The sequence below is a fragment of the Plectropomus leopardus genome, chromosome 21 (assembly GCF_008729295.1).
Source record: "Plectropomus leopardus isolate mb chromosome 21, YSFRI_Pleo_2.0, whole genome shotgun sequence".
NCBI lineage: Eukaryota > Metazoa > Chordata > Actinopteri > Perciformes > Serranidae > Plectropomus > Plectropomus leopardus.
This window is the reverse complement of record NC_056483.1, coordinates 14,941,013-14,958,921: the sequence shown is the minus strand read 5'-3', so window position 1 is coordinate 14,958,921 and position 17,909 is coordinate 14,941,013. Positions and strand designations below refer to the sequence as shown.

At 43.7% G+C, this 17,909-nt stretch overlaps 1 protein-coding gene across 1 annotated transcript in view; it reads left to right on the top strand.

Annotated features, from left to right (window-relative positions):
* The first annotated feature begins 7,406 nt into the window (after window positions 1–7,406).
* Window positions 7,407–17,909, top strand: part of zfhx4 (zinc finger homeobox 4) — an 83,042-nt gene continuing 72,539 nt past the window's right edge. Inside the window, 1 exon segment of the mRNA XM_042510918.1 lies at window positions 7,407–7,789. The gene's annotated coding sequence lies outside the window, so the exon portion shown is untranslated.

Sequence of the window (17,909 nt, the reverse complement as noted above, 5' to 3'; positions counted from 1 at the left end):
TTCCTCATTAACTTATATTCCACAAGCTTTTAAAATCATAATTGGCCTCTGCTGTTTCTGTTTTTTTAAATTATAATAATAAACTATATGTTGTTAAATCATGTTGATCCCCATATAAGGAAGGTCTTTTGTCTTTTGCCCCCCAAATACAGAAAGGTCACAGGTCAGACTCACCCTCAGAACAAAAGTCTGGGGCTTCCACTGACTCAGTCTTTTGCTCAATGACACTTCGGCACAGTAGATGCTTGCAGAAATGACTGCTTGAACTGATGATGGTCACTAGGAAAGGAGGTTGGAGAGCCCTTACAAGGACTCTTCTAATGCAGTGATGAAGCCAACAAGCATCTTTCAGGGTCACTGCACAGCTCAAAAAAATGACGCCTCTCTCTCGCTTTCTTTATTCTCTCTTTCTTTCCAAGCGTTGCCAATTTGTCTGAGCGGCATCCGCTAATCCGTGCGCATTTACGCATTGGTCATTGCGCCTCCGGTTGACTTGACCGGCTTGATAGATGATGGCGTCCAGGCAGGAGACTGACTGACTGACTGACTGACTCTACAAGCTCACGGCTGACAACAGTGTTCGGTGGTAACTCCGTGCTTTGTAACGTGCTGCAACACAAATAATGAGTGGTGAAAATAACATCTATATGTAAATAAAAAAAATGTAGGGTTCAGAATTACTAATTCAAAACCGGTTTTACATTTTTTTTTATTCCGCCAGTGGAATTAAATAATTCAAAAATGATGTCACAGCCTCATTTTAAATCGAAAATTTCTTAGAAGTAGGCATCAAAAATATATTGAAATTTTTAAAACATTCAAATTTAAGCGTAAAAACGATAATGTAATGGAAAATAACCTGGCGGCGGCAGCAGTGTCACAAATATTGGACTACAGTAATTTTACTTTTAAGTCATGAGTAACATATTACTTTCTGACGCTCCTGACGTTTTTACCCTGGATGTCGAGATGTCAATCTGTTGCCACAGAACTCACTTCTCGCTACTGACCGGGTTATTTGCCGTGTTGGGATGGCGCACTGAGTGTCAGAGGAAAGGAGGGCGGGGGGCTGAGGATGAGGATGGGAGGCATGGATGGATGGATGATGGGGTGGGAAGGTGGAGGGGTGACAGTCCCCAAGAGAGAGGCAGAGTGGGGGGGCTCCTGGAAAGGACCTCTCAGACCACTAAATTGACATGTTCAAGCTCCTGGGTTGTCATGAAGAAAGCACTCTAATAAGCCATGTGACAACATACAGTAGAGCAGTCTTACTTTCATGAGGCCATTAAATAGCAGGCCTTCTGTTAGTTTTCAAATTATATTCTGATTGCTTTAATTTGACTTCTATTTTCTTTTAATGATTTATTTTAACACAGTGTATAACATCATATATTAGTGTTTTTACTTTTATAATTATTGTTTTTTATTATTATTTATTCCATGTAATTTAGTTGTTGTTGTTTTTTAAATAGGCATAATAAAATGATTGAATGTTTCAGAAATGCTACATGTTTATTTTTTAATTTGTATACCTGAATTAGTATTTTAACGTTTACATAATAACAGAGTTATTTAAGTTATTTCGATAACATTTAAAAATAAAATAAAATAAAATCTCTGATATGGTGCAAACAGGTGCTATTGTTCCCATCCACGACAGCTTTACGGGTCTATAAGTGTGTGTGGATCTGAGTGATAATCAATAGAATTTGGGACCAGAGGCGGGTGTGTGTGTTGTCTGTTTGGGGCATCGCGAGGAGGCCGGTTTTTTTGGGGGGAGTGGGACTTTTTATTCCTCTGTCCATATATGGAGGACACTCACTGGACGCGTGTCTATTAAAGAGGGATCAACAATGAAAAAGATCGGAGGACCAAAGGGCCAAGTGGGAGGAGGGCAGCAGGGCGAGGTGAGACTGAATGGAAACAGCAGTGGTGTTGGTGGTGTGTGAGAGAGATGGGGAGGAGGGGAAGGGTGTGTGTGTGTGTGTGTGTGTGTGTGTGTGTGTGTGTGTGTGTGTGTTTCTGAGTGTGTGCGTGCACTTGTATAGTGTTGATTTCCTCTCGCGAGCCACCGAAATGCGGGCGACGACGTCTGCCAAGTCACCCTTCTCCTCCTCTCTTGTTTCTGTTCTTCTCCTGCTCCTCCTTCTTGCTTGCCACAACACTTGTTCTTCTTCGGGGAGCAATATCACGGCAGCCCCCTGCCCCGCCTGCATCTGGGTAAAGACTTTACAGTCAGGGGCCATCGATTGCTCTTATCAAATAAACAGAGTGGCACCGGCGGCTGCACGGACCCCACCACCCCTGCACCTCCACCCCATCCTCCTTCTCCTGTCTCCTAATCTCAAATCCCCCCCTAATTCCACCCCACCTCTTCCCCTGCTCGAGAGCCCTAGCAGCTGTGGTCCCATGTAAATTTTACATGATTGGCACCTCCTTATTTTACCCCCATTCCCCAATTCCTTACCCCCTTTCATATCATGTTGCATATTAATGCACAGTTTATGCAATAGCTCCTCTGACAGTGCGCACCGGCTATCATGTCCATCCCTGAGAATTTGCATACCTGATTATAGGGCCTGAAGTGCTTGATTGTTGCTTGGGTAGGTTATGTGATGCTGAAATGTGATCTTTGGCGTGGAGGCGGGGGTTTGGAGGGTTGGGGGTGCTGAAACGGTTCCCTTTGACCCTTGAAATGCAACGTAATCCCGTGTGGCCCCGTTTGATTAGGGCATTTTGCTGTCTAATTGTTGTCATCAGGACTTGCACTATCATTGCGCATCTGGAAGCACTTTGACATCTAAGTCTCAAAAGTGGGGTACAAGAATCCTCAAAGGTCCGCGAAGGCCACTCAGTGGGCGCACCCCCCCTGGGTAAAATGAAGAATTGTTTAATTTCGCTCTGATTTCATTAACCTGAAATTATTCCAATTAGAGAACATATGTCTGAACAAAGGCTTCACTTGTATTTGCGCCACACTTGCAGCAGGTTTACAATGCAATTCCAAATCAATATCAACAACAAAAACGCACATTGGGAGTCCCAGGGACGGAATCCAATTAAATGGGGACCCTTGGCATAGGTGTGTCCATTTGGGGGTCCTTGACATGAAAATTCTGGAGAAGCCCTGATCTAAGTGACTGAGGCAAAGGGCTGCATTGACAGTCTTTGTTTCTTTTTTCTCTTCTCTGCTTTTTTCATCTCTCCCTCTGTCTCTCTCTCCCCCTCTCTCTCTCCCTCTCTCTCTTTAAAAGGGAGCGGAAGAGAGGGCTGATACCGGTCTCATGTTGCGTATGGATTTTCGTTTATATAATCGATTGAAATGTCCCAATACATTGATTTCGGGTTCAGTGTTTTACAAACAAGCGTTTATGGGTCTCGATTTTATGTTAGGGGTGATTTCAGTGTGACACCGATGCGCAAAGAAGTCGGAGTTGTTGATTTTTAAATAAATGATCAAAATACGCACAAATAAATATCTATTGTTTCATGTATTAAAAAAATATAAAAACTGACTCGGGATGGGGGGAGGCAAAGAAGGAGGGAAACAGAGTGAAAAAGACACAATATTGTGCTGCCTCCCTCCTTAATCAAATAAAGTGGTGTAAAAAAAAAACACACACACACACACACACACACAAAAGCATTTCCTTCCCTCTGAATTTCTCCTTGAATTATATGCCATCACTAGTGTGTGTGATTGCGGAATATTAAATTAAAGTGGGATAAGTCCGCACCGAGGCGGGCTGCGTCCAATCCGCAACTCATTTCCCCTGTTGTAGCACCGCATCACTGCGCTCCTCTCTTTTCAATGACAATGTGCCAAATCTGGGCATTTTGAAAACACTTTCCATATGCTATTATCGGATCGCTACTGAGCAAGAGAAAGACAGAAAAGAAGAAAAACGGAATGTTTTATACCAAAGGTACCGAGAGTCTACATTTTTATTTCTCTTCTCTTTCAATGGCTTATTATACTTTATGCTTTTTGGGGGATTTAAAAGAGGTAAGATGAGGAAAAATTTTGAAGTTTTTATAACGATTGCATATTTATGGAGCGCTGTTGGATGGCTTTAGGGCTGAGAGTGAACACGTCGAAAGAGTTTATGTCGAGCATGTATGGGCAAAAACTTCATTTTGTGTCACTGATTTCACTGCGTTTTCCTCTTTTATTGCTAAAGAGCCAATTGTTTTTGCCCACTTCTTCTGTGGGGTATTTTGTCAGCACACAAGTGGAGGAAACATGTTTTTTATTTGACATTAATTTCGCTGAAATCACAGATATATTTCTGCCTTTTCGATTTATTTGCAATCAATCGATTTTTGCAACTTAATTTAACACAGATGGCAACTTGCATGTGACTTTACATTTCGAGGCTTTCTGTGTAGCAAAATTTCATTTAATCCTGTGAAAATACAGTTTTGATCATTACACACATTTTGAAAGAAGGATTTAAGTGCATTTTTGTTTTGTTTAATTATTCTGAAGTGAGTGGCATCATCTCATATTGGTGTCATGTGCTGAAAGAGTTACACTTAACTTGTTATTGTCTGTTTTGTGGGCCTTTGTGGAGCTTGTTTGTACGTGTGTTTGCTGGACGAGAGTTGGCCAGTGGGTCACTGTGGCAGGTTGCGGGTCAGAGCTGTGGGGCTTTTTGCGTGTTGTGTGTCCTGAGGAGGCAGAGGGGTCAGCCATGCAACCCCATGAGGGCGCCGACGCATAGGACAAACAAGGTGGAAGTCTGTGTGCACATCCAGAAATAACTGACCAGGTGACCGTTTGTAAACAGCACAAATAAAGTAAATTATTATCTAAAAAATATAACATAAAAATTTTACAAATTCAGGTTTCCAATTTGACTCCAGAGAATATATATTTATGGAGCAGCAATGGTTCCAGCATGGCATCTCTCAGTGTCAAGCCTTTAAGGTAATATCTCCGCACGATTCAAAGTTATTGATCGACTGGCATAAGATCACTATGAGTGTTCAATGCCACCTTTAATATGGCAATATTAGAAAATAAAACACAATGCCTTTAATGTTTGATAATTACACTATAATTAAAAGAGTTTAATTCCAGTCATCCTGGTCCATGTTTCTAGCGATGTCACTAAGAAATTCTAATTTATTTGCTTTACAACACACAAATACTGGCACACTCTCGCGCACACGCACACACCAGAGCAAGCACACACAGACACCAGACCGGAGTTTACAGATAAAAATCTATAATTAATTGAGGATGCTGCTGATATGGAAATGGGGCGAAATATTAGTTAACGCGGTCTTTTGTCAGGCGGTCCTCCGGAGAAAGAGCATCGTCTGCAGGGAGAGAGGGAGGGTGGAGACCGGGGGGGATTTAACCAAACGCAGGAGGTTAAGATAAGCGGCAGCCTATATCAGTTCTCTAAATCCGCTTTGTACTTTCTCGTTTTCTCACAGAAAACAAATAAAATAACAAAACGCAACTCCGCTGAAAATGCCAACCGCGCGCACAAATGTAATCATGGAAAGTGGGGAATAAGTACATCCTTTCACAGAAATGGAGATGTAAAAAAAAAAGAAAAATCACGGTGGTTTATGTCTACAAAAGTCCTCCGTTTAGGTGTTTGAAGTCGCAAATGAGAAATAGGTCCACTCCATACAGCTTTTGGAAGCTCGACGCACGGCCCCGGTGGACTTTTTGCGCGTCCGCTGCAGCAGCGGGTCGACTCGACTCTCCAAGCCGTCTGTGAGCGACGCTTCCCAAGGCTGACAGGCTAGAAAACCCCCCTGGAGGACAGGGAGGCAGCTGCAGCAGTAGCGGCAGGCAGCAGCAGGAGCCTTGGATCCGGGTGAAAAGTGACGCCTCTGTTTCCTCACCTCGACCCACCCACCCCCTTTGTCAGAGACCTCTCTAAACCCAGAATAAACAGCCTCGGGTCGGGTCGGGCTCGGATCTCTTGGCTTCTTAAGGATCCAGTTGGTATGGGTGCAGTCCAGTCAATGTGGCTGCAAAGTAGACCTAGTAGTTCACTTGCCAGCAGCAGCCTTATCATCACATCCCAAGCCCCGGCTCATGCAGTTCAATTCACCCCCAGCTTCGATTTTTTCCATGAAGGCGAACAAGATCTCTTGATTTTCTCCCCGATTGAGACTGTGTAAAGTCTTCCACTTGCCCAAAAGCCACTATTAAGAAACCGGAGGGGGAAACACACAGTAAACGGTTTGCATTGAAAGGCTATAGGGCCAACAGAGCGATGCACTTTGTAAGGACACTAAATGTAAACGCCAGTGAATGGAGCTTTGAATAGAGAGGGGGATTTTTGTGTGACCCTGTATTGGATTTTGCAGTTTGGCTCTATTGAACCCACACGGGGCCTCAGCGGTCCCGAAAGGGCAGTGATGACTTTCCAACATGTGGTGGATTACCGTGATGCATTGTGGCTTTGATTTTTAAGCTTGAACGTTTCATATGCGCCCTATATGCAACAGATCAGATACAGCCTCCTCACTCCGAGAAAAAAAGGCGACGATATTATATGAGAATACAATAAAAAAAGCATAAACGAGCATCCATGTGTTGCATAAATTGTGTGTGGATGCTTTTGTGTTTTTGTACATAAATGGTGTTACCTATAAAATATATGCCACACTATAGGCCCGTTTTGATGCGCGACACAAGGCGATTGTGTGGTTTTGATTCTACCCTTCAGGTGTTTTTTTTTGTGTCTGTTTTTATGCACATTGATGATTAAACATTGTTATCCTCAAAGTCAATCTATTTAATTCATTTTCATAAATTGTTCCAAACCTCATAGAAATGTTCATTTTTAAAAAATTATTATCTATCTCTCAAAATCCGCACTGTTCATCCCACACATGTAGAAAAAGTAATTCACCTGTAGTGTCAGAATCAATAAAAATCAAGATGATGTAAATACACAAATAAGCATCGTGTGCAGGGTAAAATCATGTATTTGTAAAATCAAAATAAAAGAGAATTATGTCGGAGAATTTTGCGCTTCGGAGCAGAAATATCCGTCTACAGAACTTGTTTTATTTTATAGTAAAAGATGACTTCTAAATACTTGTAAGTAATTCTGAGTCCAGCCTGTTTGCAGGAAGCGGTTGTCCATTGTTCTACATGTGATTTGGCCCTTAGAGAGAAACCCTACAAAAGGATTTTTCTGCGCGCATAGACCTATGTGGCCGCCAGGGCTCCGTGTGCGCGTCATTTGCAATGTGGAGACTGTTGATCAACTCACTAATTACACTTCTCTCCTCTCTCTCCCTCCCTCTCCGTCTCTCTTTTGCTCCCTCCCTCTCTCTCTCTCTCTCTCTCTCTCTCTCTCTCTCTCTCTCTCTCGCCCTCTCTCTCTCTCTGTCTCTCTACCCATTCCCAGAGTGCATATCGGGAAATAGACACACAAAGACATGCGCACTCAACTTAATCAGCCATTTTTTTAAACAGGGCTAAAACGATAATAATTAGCAGAATAAAGACATATCGGATTTTCATTTCCTTTCCTCCGTTTCCCGACCCCCGTCCACAAGAGAAACTGCGAGGCAGCCCGTCGACACGTCGTTTCACCGCCACCGGAACCAAAATAAGGGATAGCTCTCTAAACGCTTGACATTTGTGGTTTTACCCCCTTTTACCAATATAAAGTTGGAGGATTATTGTAATTTTCCCTGTTTTTTCCACGTTTTGATTGTCCAATTACGCAAGCCGCTGGATGTGACTGTTTTATAAACCCAAGAGCAAAGAGAGAAGCGGAGGTGACGGCTTTGGAGGGGGAAGAAAGTAAGTTTTTTCCTTTCCACCTCTCCCTTTAACTTTTATTGAGTAGTTTGGGGTGTGTGTTAAATTTAGGGGTCGGCTATCGATTATCTATCTCGCTGGTGGATCTTTGACATCGGGGCTGTTTGGATAACAGGTGCTGGGTGTTTTTAGTCCAGAATAAAGGCGGATATCGTGATGTTAGTGCAACTCCGGCGCTACAATAAAACAAGCGACTGACAGGGTCGGAGGCGTTCTTACGCATGTGTCCGTGCTACTAGAGTAGGATACCACGTCCAGACCTGCCTTTTGCAAAGTTTAGACTATTGTTACGGAGATTGTGTGGTGGTCACGGAATACTCCACTGTTACATACAACGAGACGAGCGTTTCTCCCCCCTTTGTGGCTTTGCAGTGCGGATGTGGTGTTGCCTTTCCAGGAGTCCGATCCCTCGGACATGTCCGCTTTCAGCTTGTTTTTAGTCGAGGGATGTGTTGATGTTTCCCCCCAACTTCCAGACTCCTTATTTCACTCCCCAACCACCAGATATGTCATTTAAAGACATCATTCGGATGCACCGCCGCGCTCAAAGCCAGTTTTAACACATCGGGTTTCATGCACCTTTCAGGCATTCACGGCCGGAGTGACGATCCCGAAACGATCCCCTCTCGTGTGCACAAGTGTATATCTTTAAAATAGCCGGAAGAATGTCTTTTATTAAACGATCGTTACAAAAGCAACGTGCATTTGCAGATCGTAGTTCTTACATCTTTACCTGCTGCGCTCAAAAAGTAGTCTCACTTTACCGAGGCGTGGGTGGCTGCGTCGCCCAAGAGGGAGCGCGATCGTTGGGCTGCTGATAGCACGGCGAGTCCCTTTAGAGCCAGCCAACTCCTGGGTCTCCTGTTTTTCTTTAGCACCGGCATGAGAAAGATCAAAATGTATCCAAAACGCATGCTCTATTGTTATTTATTGATATTAACACATTTTAATTTCAGCCTTCCATCCATAAGTTCCATTTCCACCCTTAGTCCCCATCCGCGTCGGTGGGTTTATAATTTCCTTCTATAAATTGTCTCTCTGTTAATTCACAGAGATGCGGGTTGCAACATCTTCTTTAAGTTGCCGATTGGTGTTTTGTGTCAATTTCGAGCAGACAGAGCGCAGAAGTAGGGGTTCTCAGGTATTTTTGCGCCCTGATGGCTGTTTTTTTTGAGCTAGGTAGGTAGACTTGGCTCGGATTGGGACGCGACAGTGACAGGGGGGACATCGATCGCACGGGAGGAAAAAAAAAAAAAAACATCAGGGCCAAGGGGCCAGTCAGTCTCCAACCCGGGTATGTAACGGTGTAGTGAGTGTGTGTGAGTGTGTGTGCGTGGAGACACTGTATACGCTCCAAATGAACGGTGTACAGGGTAGGCGACCTTTTTACAGGACTGTGTCTTTTTCTACACGGCTTTTCTGGCTTTTTTATGTGGATGTAAGAACGTCTTTATCCCCGGAAATATTGGATTTTAGAGCAGTTTTCCAAATGTGTTGTACATTTAAATTTGTTTGGATTATTGAATGCGTACAGGTTTTTATACACAGAGTGTAAGCTTACTTTTTAATCAAAATACGTGTTTTTCTGCAGAAACTCAAACAACAAATTCAGACTATTATCACTACTTTAATTATAAGAATTAATCAATTTTATTATTATTATAATTGTTATTATATTTCTAGACGTAAACTGATTTTTAAACTAAATGTAATAAAAACATTTAAGTTAAATGTTGGCTTAAATCAGATCAATTTTATAGATTCCAAATCTATGAGCACTGATGATTTTTGGACAGGATGGATCTTCTTTCTAGTCGGACAATTTAAATGCATCTGCATAATATCCTTCATGTCATTATAAAAATGTAGCCTAGGCCTTATAATAATAATTATAAAAAAAACAATACACAACATTTTTAAAAAAGCGAAATTATGAGTGGAGATGACCCTGTCTAATTGCAGTGAATTTCATCAGTTAATGACGGTATTGTCTCACTCTTTAATAACAGAATCTCTGTGTTATTTTTCTTGTCTTGCAAATGAGAGAATTTTGGAGGTTTATGTTTGTAGAAACCCGGGCCCCTTGTTTTTGTTTTTCTGCGCGTGGCGTCTTAGTACTATCAAAGGCTGGGTGTGTATATCTCTGCATGTTAGTTAAGCAGCTTGTAATGTTCATTTCACCCGTAGCAGTCAAGGGGAGGGATACAAAAACATATAGTGTGAGAGATGGGCTGACAGCCCTGGGAGGACAATAGCTGTTGGCTTGAAAATGCTTCTTGATTATTAAAAGCTAATGCATTTTCAGCATTGCAGCCTTCATTAAGGGTGCGGATGGAGGGGGTTGGAGGGGGGGGGGCGAGAGGGGATGAGAGGGTACTGGGAGGAGGAGAGGATGGGAGAGAGAGAGGGAGACAGGGGCTGAGTCTGTCCTATAACTCCTGGGCCCAAGACACATGCAGCTAGAAGATTGGCTCGGGCCTCTCCTAGGGGTCGACAATGTGTCATTTCCACCCGGCTAGATTGCCCTCTGCCTATCTGATATTAATGTGCAAATCAATATTTCAGGGATTAAATTTCCCTTCTTCATTTTTTATGGTTTCTACCTCAATAAGTCTCCCGTCTAATAGAGGAGGCTGGATGATTTAGAAGCCTTTGCTGCAGAAAGAGAGAGGGAGAGAGAAAGAAATAGAGAGGAGCTTTGCAACAAGGCTATCGCTGCATTTTAATGTTCTTCTTCGTGGATCCCCCCATAGGCCCTCAGTAAGGAGGGCTATATCGCTGCTTTACAGTGTAAAGACAGCCAATTTGGCTAAAAGGGCAGAAAGGGAAAATATGAGTCCGGTTGAATACTTAAGACGCTGTGGTAATCCGAGTAGCAGGTATTAGCGAAGGGGAGCTCCCCCTCCTCAAAGACACACACACAGAGCTACATCCAAACCTGCATTACCAGCCGTCATGCTTCAGCGAGCAGTATAGCTCACTACACGCCGAACTGCTATAACAATATATTTTTTTCTTCTTCTCTTTTTCCTCCGCTTTTCATCTTTTTTGCATAGAAGCCCATCGACATCCATTGGAGAGATTTACTCTCCTGCGTAATAACATCTGGCGTATGTGTGCGATAGAAATGAATCACTCTGACACAATGACCTGTGTATGATTATTGGGGAAGGGAGGAGCGTATTACCATAGTCATAATGCTGCATCTCATTGAGAGTCAACTAAATGAGCTTGGACCCTTTGACTCCCCATAGACATTCATTAAGGGACAGTGCACAGAGGCGTCCGTCTGCCAATAGGTGTGTGTCTGTGCATGTGTGTTTATTTAATCCTCCTTCCTGTACCATCTGGTGCGTGTGTGCATGCATGTATATGTGCGCGTCCAGCAGCAGCACAGTGCAACCCCCCCCCATTCAGCCTTTGCAGCAGAGCAGAGTAGACTATTTTAACATACCCTTGATAGGGAGAGTGTCAGCGAGTGAAAACACGAAAAGAGAGGGAGAAAGAGACAGAGGAAGAGGCACAAAAGAGCTCTAATTGTAGCACGACCGCTTGGCTTCCTCCCTGATTCACGGCCATTACGATGTGAAAAGCACAACCGCCTGTCCTCCATTATCAAAACGGCAGGCCTACACACACTCTCACATCCATACACGCATACTCACTGGGGGGAATCATGTAGATTTTTTTGTCTCTTATCTATGGCTCAAATAACTGCTATCATTCTGGTCACCAGCTCTGAGAAGATTCAATATTGAACATATCCAGCATTGTCCTCACACGAAGGGTGGCTGGTGGAATTTAAAAAGTAAAAAATAAATTCTTAATTTGAAGGTTTCCAAGCTGGATATTTGACTCTAATGGGCCAAGTAGTCTTTTTTATTACATTCTCTCTTTCACTCTCCCTCCTTAGGTTTTTAATAGATAGTGTTTTATGCAACATGTATTATGCAACTGCAAAGCATGTAGTTTTTGATGCAAGGAGCTATCTAACAGCTGAATATTTTAGAGAGATCAAGGTGTGATATTCTCTAAGTTATGTAGTGTGTGTGTGTGTGTGCGCGCGTGTGTGTAGGGTGACGGTCTGCAGTAGTAGTGTCAAGGTCTCCTGGCTCAGCGAGGCCTGTAGGGGGAGAAGCTAAGAAGTCCGCAACAGCTCAGCATTATGTCTCAAAGAAGGGGGGCTTCCTTTGTCAGCCCTGGGGCACCACCGCTAACACACACTTTCTCTCTATCACACACACTGAGCGAGAGGCGGAGGAGGGTTAAAGACTTGGAACGAGATCAAGCCCCTCCATAGCTCCCAGGGAGGGTACTTGTGAATATTCGAGTTTTAGTGTAATTAGCACTTAATTATATTAACATATGCAAATTGTCAGGCGGAGAGCTTGTACCGCCGGTGGGTATCGGCTGAGATACAAGTGACTCTATTGTACCACCACGGCAAAAAAAAAAAGAATAATGGGTGTGTGTAAGGCAACCAGCCAGCAGCCAGCCAGCCAGCCCCCCGTGCTAGCACATAACCAGCTAGCTCATTTAAGTCTCTGGCTGGCCGCTTTGCCAAATTTCATTAGTCGCCATGACGACCTGGCTAATTGTGCTGACTAATGTCCCCTGATCTGTCGTCACTTGGGTATGCACCCCCCCTCCAAAACATGAGAGGGGTATATAGAGAGAGGCCCGACTGTCCAGATTAAACCGGCACACAATGACTCCTATTTACACACGTTCCGCTTGTACGAGCATTTGCATATTCAAAAATACTCTGCCATCTTTCCTTGTCTGCTCACTGTGTGTGTTTGCATGTGCACTCGTGCATTGGCAGGGCTGTGCGCATGTGGCAGCAATGTGTCGGACGGGACGACAACAGTTCAGCTGTGTGTGTGTCAGTCTGCGTGCCTCACATGTGTAACACACTGCTGTCTGTGAAGCGAGACTGGGACTGAGAGGCTGGTATGGACCCTGTGTAGCGACACAGCTGAATTTGTTTTTGATTATTGTACAAGACCGAGATTCTGGCACAAGAATAGCTCGGGCCTAAATAACAGGGACGAGGAGTTCTGCCTTTGAAACTTTCAGCCCTTCTTTTCATTCCATCCAAATATCTAATTACAACACATCTTTATAGCTACCCCCAACCAAGCAGCAGGACTTTCTTTTTTTAAGGGGGAGGGTGGACAAACATTTAATTTTCTGTGCTTCCCGCTAGCCAAAGGTGGATAGAGATTGGGCCTAGTTGGTGCTACTAGTACTTGCATGCTAATCCTGTTTTTTGACAGGAATGTAAACTGATATAATTGCTTTTCAGAGGCAGGAACGGCGGTTTATACAAGTGTGAAAGCACGGGAAAGGGGATTAGCATTATTTTGCATAATGCTGGGCAGGCGCTGAATGGGGCATTGAACGCTTGACTGGGTGACAGAGATGAAAGAGAGATGAAATGCTCTACCCCTCTTCTCTCTCTCCCTCCCTCTCTCCCCTCCAGTCCCTCTGTCTCTGGCCACCGCTGCTGCCGGTAGAGGACTGCTGGAGAGGACCCCGGAAACGCCGGGGCTGGTGTTTTTGGCTGTTTGTTCGGATGCCAGCAGATGGAAGCTGTCATGTGAGGCAATATGTATGATAATAGAGTAAGTGTGGTAAACTCTTGGCTTCCTAAGCCTCCATGTATATACTAAACTGCATCCCTAAAGCACTGGAGTGTGCAATTATGTAGTGGATGGATGTGGCTCAGGTAGCATTTACATGGAAGGAAGGGAGCGGCTTTCGTGGATCAAATCAAACTACACTGTTCTTACATTTTCCTTTATTGAGATGTTTGCTCAGGATTTGGTCGGATATCGTCTGGGTAGAGGAAACTGTGGAATTGCGAGGCAGGTGTGTCTCATGTGAATGCTTGTGTGTGTGTGTGTGTGTGTGTGTGTGTGTGTGTGTGTGTGTGTGTCCTGGTACTAGTAGTAGGCGGGGGCACCAGGGTTGGTGACGCAGCTTAAAATTGCCACCGTGACTTCCATATGACCCGACTCGACTTTGTGAGTAATTTATGATCAACCGTCATCATTGCCATTGCATCTGGCGTATGGAAATGATCCTGGGTCGAGGGAGGGGCACGAGGTTGGGTAGTGGAGAACATGAACGCCACAAAGGCCGGTGTGGCCTGTTTTTGTTGTCTCTCATTGGACAGGATCCTCTTTCTTTGACCTTTTGCACGCCTTCCCTCGCCTTTCATATGTTAATGCCGGCCAGACCCGAGGAGGAAACGTGCTGGAGCTGAGTGGAGGAGGACAAAGACTCCCTCTCTCTTTCTCTGCCTCCTTTCCACGCTATATCTCCGCTTTTCTTGCCTCTTCCCCTCTCAACAACTTGACAGACTTTGGCATGAAAGGAAGTGAGTGCTTAGCGGATGGGAAAGGTGGGGATGGTGTTCTCGCTGTGACCTGCACCACCTGTGAGGATCAAGTGTGCCGCAGCGATCTTTGGTTGTGTGTGTGTGTGTGTGTGTGGAGTGTTATTTTGAGTGGCCCTTGTAGTGTGTATTGCAGATCGGTAATCGTTTGAGCCGTGCCACCGGTAGTGTTATAGCTCGGTCGGTTGAGAAGTGATTTGTTGCTTTTCGAGTGAAGCTAGTCGAAGTTGTCATACAGGGTCTATATTTCTCACCGTCTCTCTCAGCTCTGCCAACTCCATGTTCTTACAACCAGTAAAGTACTGTCTCTGGCGGGGTAAAAGGATACTAATATAGTTACTGCAACCCTCCCCTAACATAATACTCCAGCGCACCACTGTTGAGCATGACGTGGTTTCGGGGCTCTTCTGGCTCTGTTATGGGAAGGGGGCATGTTATCTGTAGGAAATGTAATTTTTGTCCTCATTGAAATCGTTCATTATTGAGCTCGGTTATCTAAATGTTTTTGTTGCTGTTGGTCCTGCGCCAGTCAGGATTGCGTTACCCTCTCTCCCTCTCTCTCTTTCTCTCTCTCTCATGTCTCTGTGTCTGTCTCTCTCTCATCTCGCCAGGCCTTCATCAGTCTCTTAAGGGAAAATAGAAAGAAGGGGGATTTTTCTCTTCCCTCTGTGCGCTGTCCCGTTCTCAGGCTCTCCTGCCTATTTTGCATCAGCCATCTCGTACAGGATATTAGCTATGGAAAAACATGGGTCTGGGTATTTCATTTAGAATAATATGTTTATTCTTTTCATTTCAAAGTGGAAACGGGGAGGGGGGTTTTGTTGGGTGGGGAAAGAACAATCGGGGCCGTGTGTTCGGAGACTCTTTCTGTTTGATCTGAGGTCCTGTGGGCCCTGGGGGTGGCTAAGATTCTCAGGTTTAGGTCAAATAAAATAGGCTGTTGAAAAAATGAGGCCGCTCTCTTTCTGTCGTATTGTCTCACTGATTTGCTTTCTCTGTGGGTCTCTATTGGTGTCTCTGTCTCATGTTCTCTGTTGCCTCTGTCTCGTCTTTCATTTGCATCTCTGGATGTGCTTTTTTTCCCGTCAGGTAGGGAGGGGAGTTAATCGCAAACAGTGATTGGGCTATCTAAACGCAAAAAAAAAACCCTCTCTTCTCACCGATTTTTCAAACTTTATTGTATATATGTGCTCATTTCATTTCTGTTCGTCTGTGTGAACTTGAAGTTGCAGTTACCTTTTAGACTGTGACATTGCTTGTCCTCTATACTCCTTGAATGCAGTCACTATGAAGGACACTTGCTCGGCACTTCACGTCCACGTGAGTGCCTCAAAGTCCTCATCTTACATATTCAACAAAGCATTCAGCAGCCTTTTTTGTTTTTAGAAAGCTTTGTCCCTCTTGTACTTACCAACAAAATAATGCACAGTACAAAAGGTTATATGCCACATTTTATCGATTGCTCTCAGAAGTATTTTCAATGCTTTAAAAGCTGGCAAGGTAAAAACAAAACCAGAGAGAAAAAAAATATCCACAACTGCTTCATCCAAAGAGAAGTTAAAAAGACAAGCTCTCAGTTAAGAGGGGGGAAAAAGTTGATGAATGACTAAGTTTCTCCAGGTTTGAGAAAAGATACACCACAATAGCACAAGACGTCTCATGACAAATGATACATTCTCCCTCCTCGTTGGCTAAAGACAAAGGCGGGGATTGAAGAGGCAGAGAGCCCAGTCACAGGACAAATGCACATTAATAGACCTTAAGACGAAATGGAGAAATAAGGAGAGAGTGTTTCTGTGTGTTGGTAGATAACAATGATAGGGTATGTGTATCAAATAACCCCTGCTCTCCTTTTTAGTCCAGGTATATTGTTTGCATGTGTGTGCATGCGCATGTGCTGGTGTATGCATGTATTTCTCACATGTGACATGATTGGCATGTGGTATTCCTGAAGGCAATAACATGTGGATATCAAGGCCATTGGCAGGGCTCATCAGGGAAGTGGCTAATTAATTATGCATGACTTGTGGGCTTAAACAAACAGTGTAATGAGAGATGAGACGAATTTACCAAAGAATTTAGCCCTAGTTGCATGGAGACCTCCTCAGTTATTCTGTTAATAAAAATAATAAACAATTAATTCACAATTCTTTGACTCCATTAACAGCATGGAAAAAAAAATCCCAAAATGTAAAATTTCCTAAATGCCCACCCACATGGCCACATGACTTCTCTGGACTACTTTGCAACTGCAAGGATACATGAACAGTGTTAAAAAACAAAATCCTTCCTTTTCCAATGTAGGTCTCAGTCTGATCTAATACAGGCAAGCAAGCATGTGTCTCCACAACTCCCCCGAGGAGACTCCAGCCAACACTATCCCTCTCAAACCCTGCCTCTTTTTTTCTGGCCTGGCACCAGCCAGTGGAATAATCTTTAATTATTTGCTTTTAAAAAGAGAGGAAAAAAATAAGTCTCCTTTTTTTTTTTTCTGTGACAGTAAAGAAGAAGAGCAGAGCAGGCGCTGGAATGTTCTTGTATATGAAATTGTAGGTATTAACAGGGCCGGTTTTGTCAGCGGTTTCACTGATGTATCAGCTCTCTGCCCCTAGACTAAATAAAGAGGGGAGTTTTTTGCAGTGTTTCATCCCAGTTTAGATGAGCAGATATAGGGAGGCTTTGGAGGAATTGTTAAAAAAGCAAAGTATGGCTGAAGAATGGACCTCTTCCTTAATACAATACCCTAAACAAGTGTCAAGATGTGGTGATGGATGGGCCGGTGTTCCTTTTGGCTTGCCGCAGACCCTCATGCTTATACCTTTTTTGTAATATTATAAAAGCAGCAGCAGAGATTTTATTAAAAGAGCAGAGCATACAGTGATTGCTGCCCTTTTCACAACGAATGTTATGTATAATTTAAAAAAATAAGATTTGAATGTGGCTTTCCTTTGCCGTTATATGTGCGCGCGCACTCGCGCGCGCGCGCGTGTGTGTGTGTGTGTGTGTGTGTGTGTGTGTGTGTTTGAGAGAGAGCAAAAAAAGAGAGAGATATTGCTGACTCTGGTCTTCAGTTGCCTTGTCATTGACCTCCACGCTCCCCTGGTTGTCACATTAAGGGCAATGCAACACACACACACACACACACACACACACACAGAAAAAAAGAAAAGGACACCAAAGAAAGAGACCCTCATTTCATGTTGATAATTTAACAGTAAGTACACAATAAGATGTTTTTTTCATCTCACATGTTAGATTTCAATATGTTATTGTGTCACTTATATCTAATAGCAGTTATTTCCTGCAGCGAACAGCAGGGTAATGGGTCCATTTCATCTCGGTTCCCTCTCAGCAGGCTGGCCCAGGATTTGCGTGACATGGTGTTTATTTGATAAAGGAATATTATGGTGCTAATCTAAAACCACACTAATTACATCTGACAGTTGTTTGTTTGTAGTGAAATCCAATTAAAATGTACACTTTTCAACTCAATTGCTCATCCCCTCCGCACCCCCCTCCACCCCCCCCCCCCCTCTCCATTCTCTTTCTTCCCTCCCACGGTAACCAGAAAAAGAGCCTATGATGGCATAAATAACAACTGTGCTTTCCTTGTGGTTTTTGTGAGAAGAGGGCAAACTCACAACAGCTGTCAGAAAAAGGGGGTTTGTTTAAAAAGCAAATGGCTTTGGTCTAAAGTTC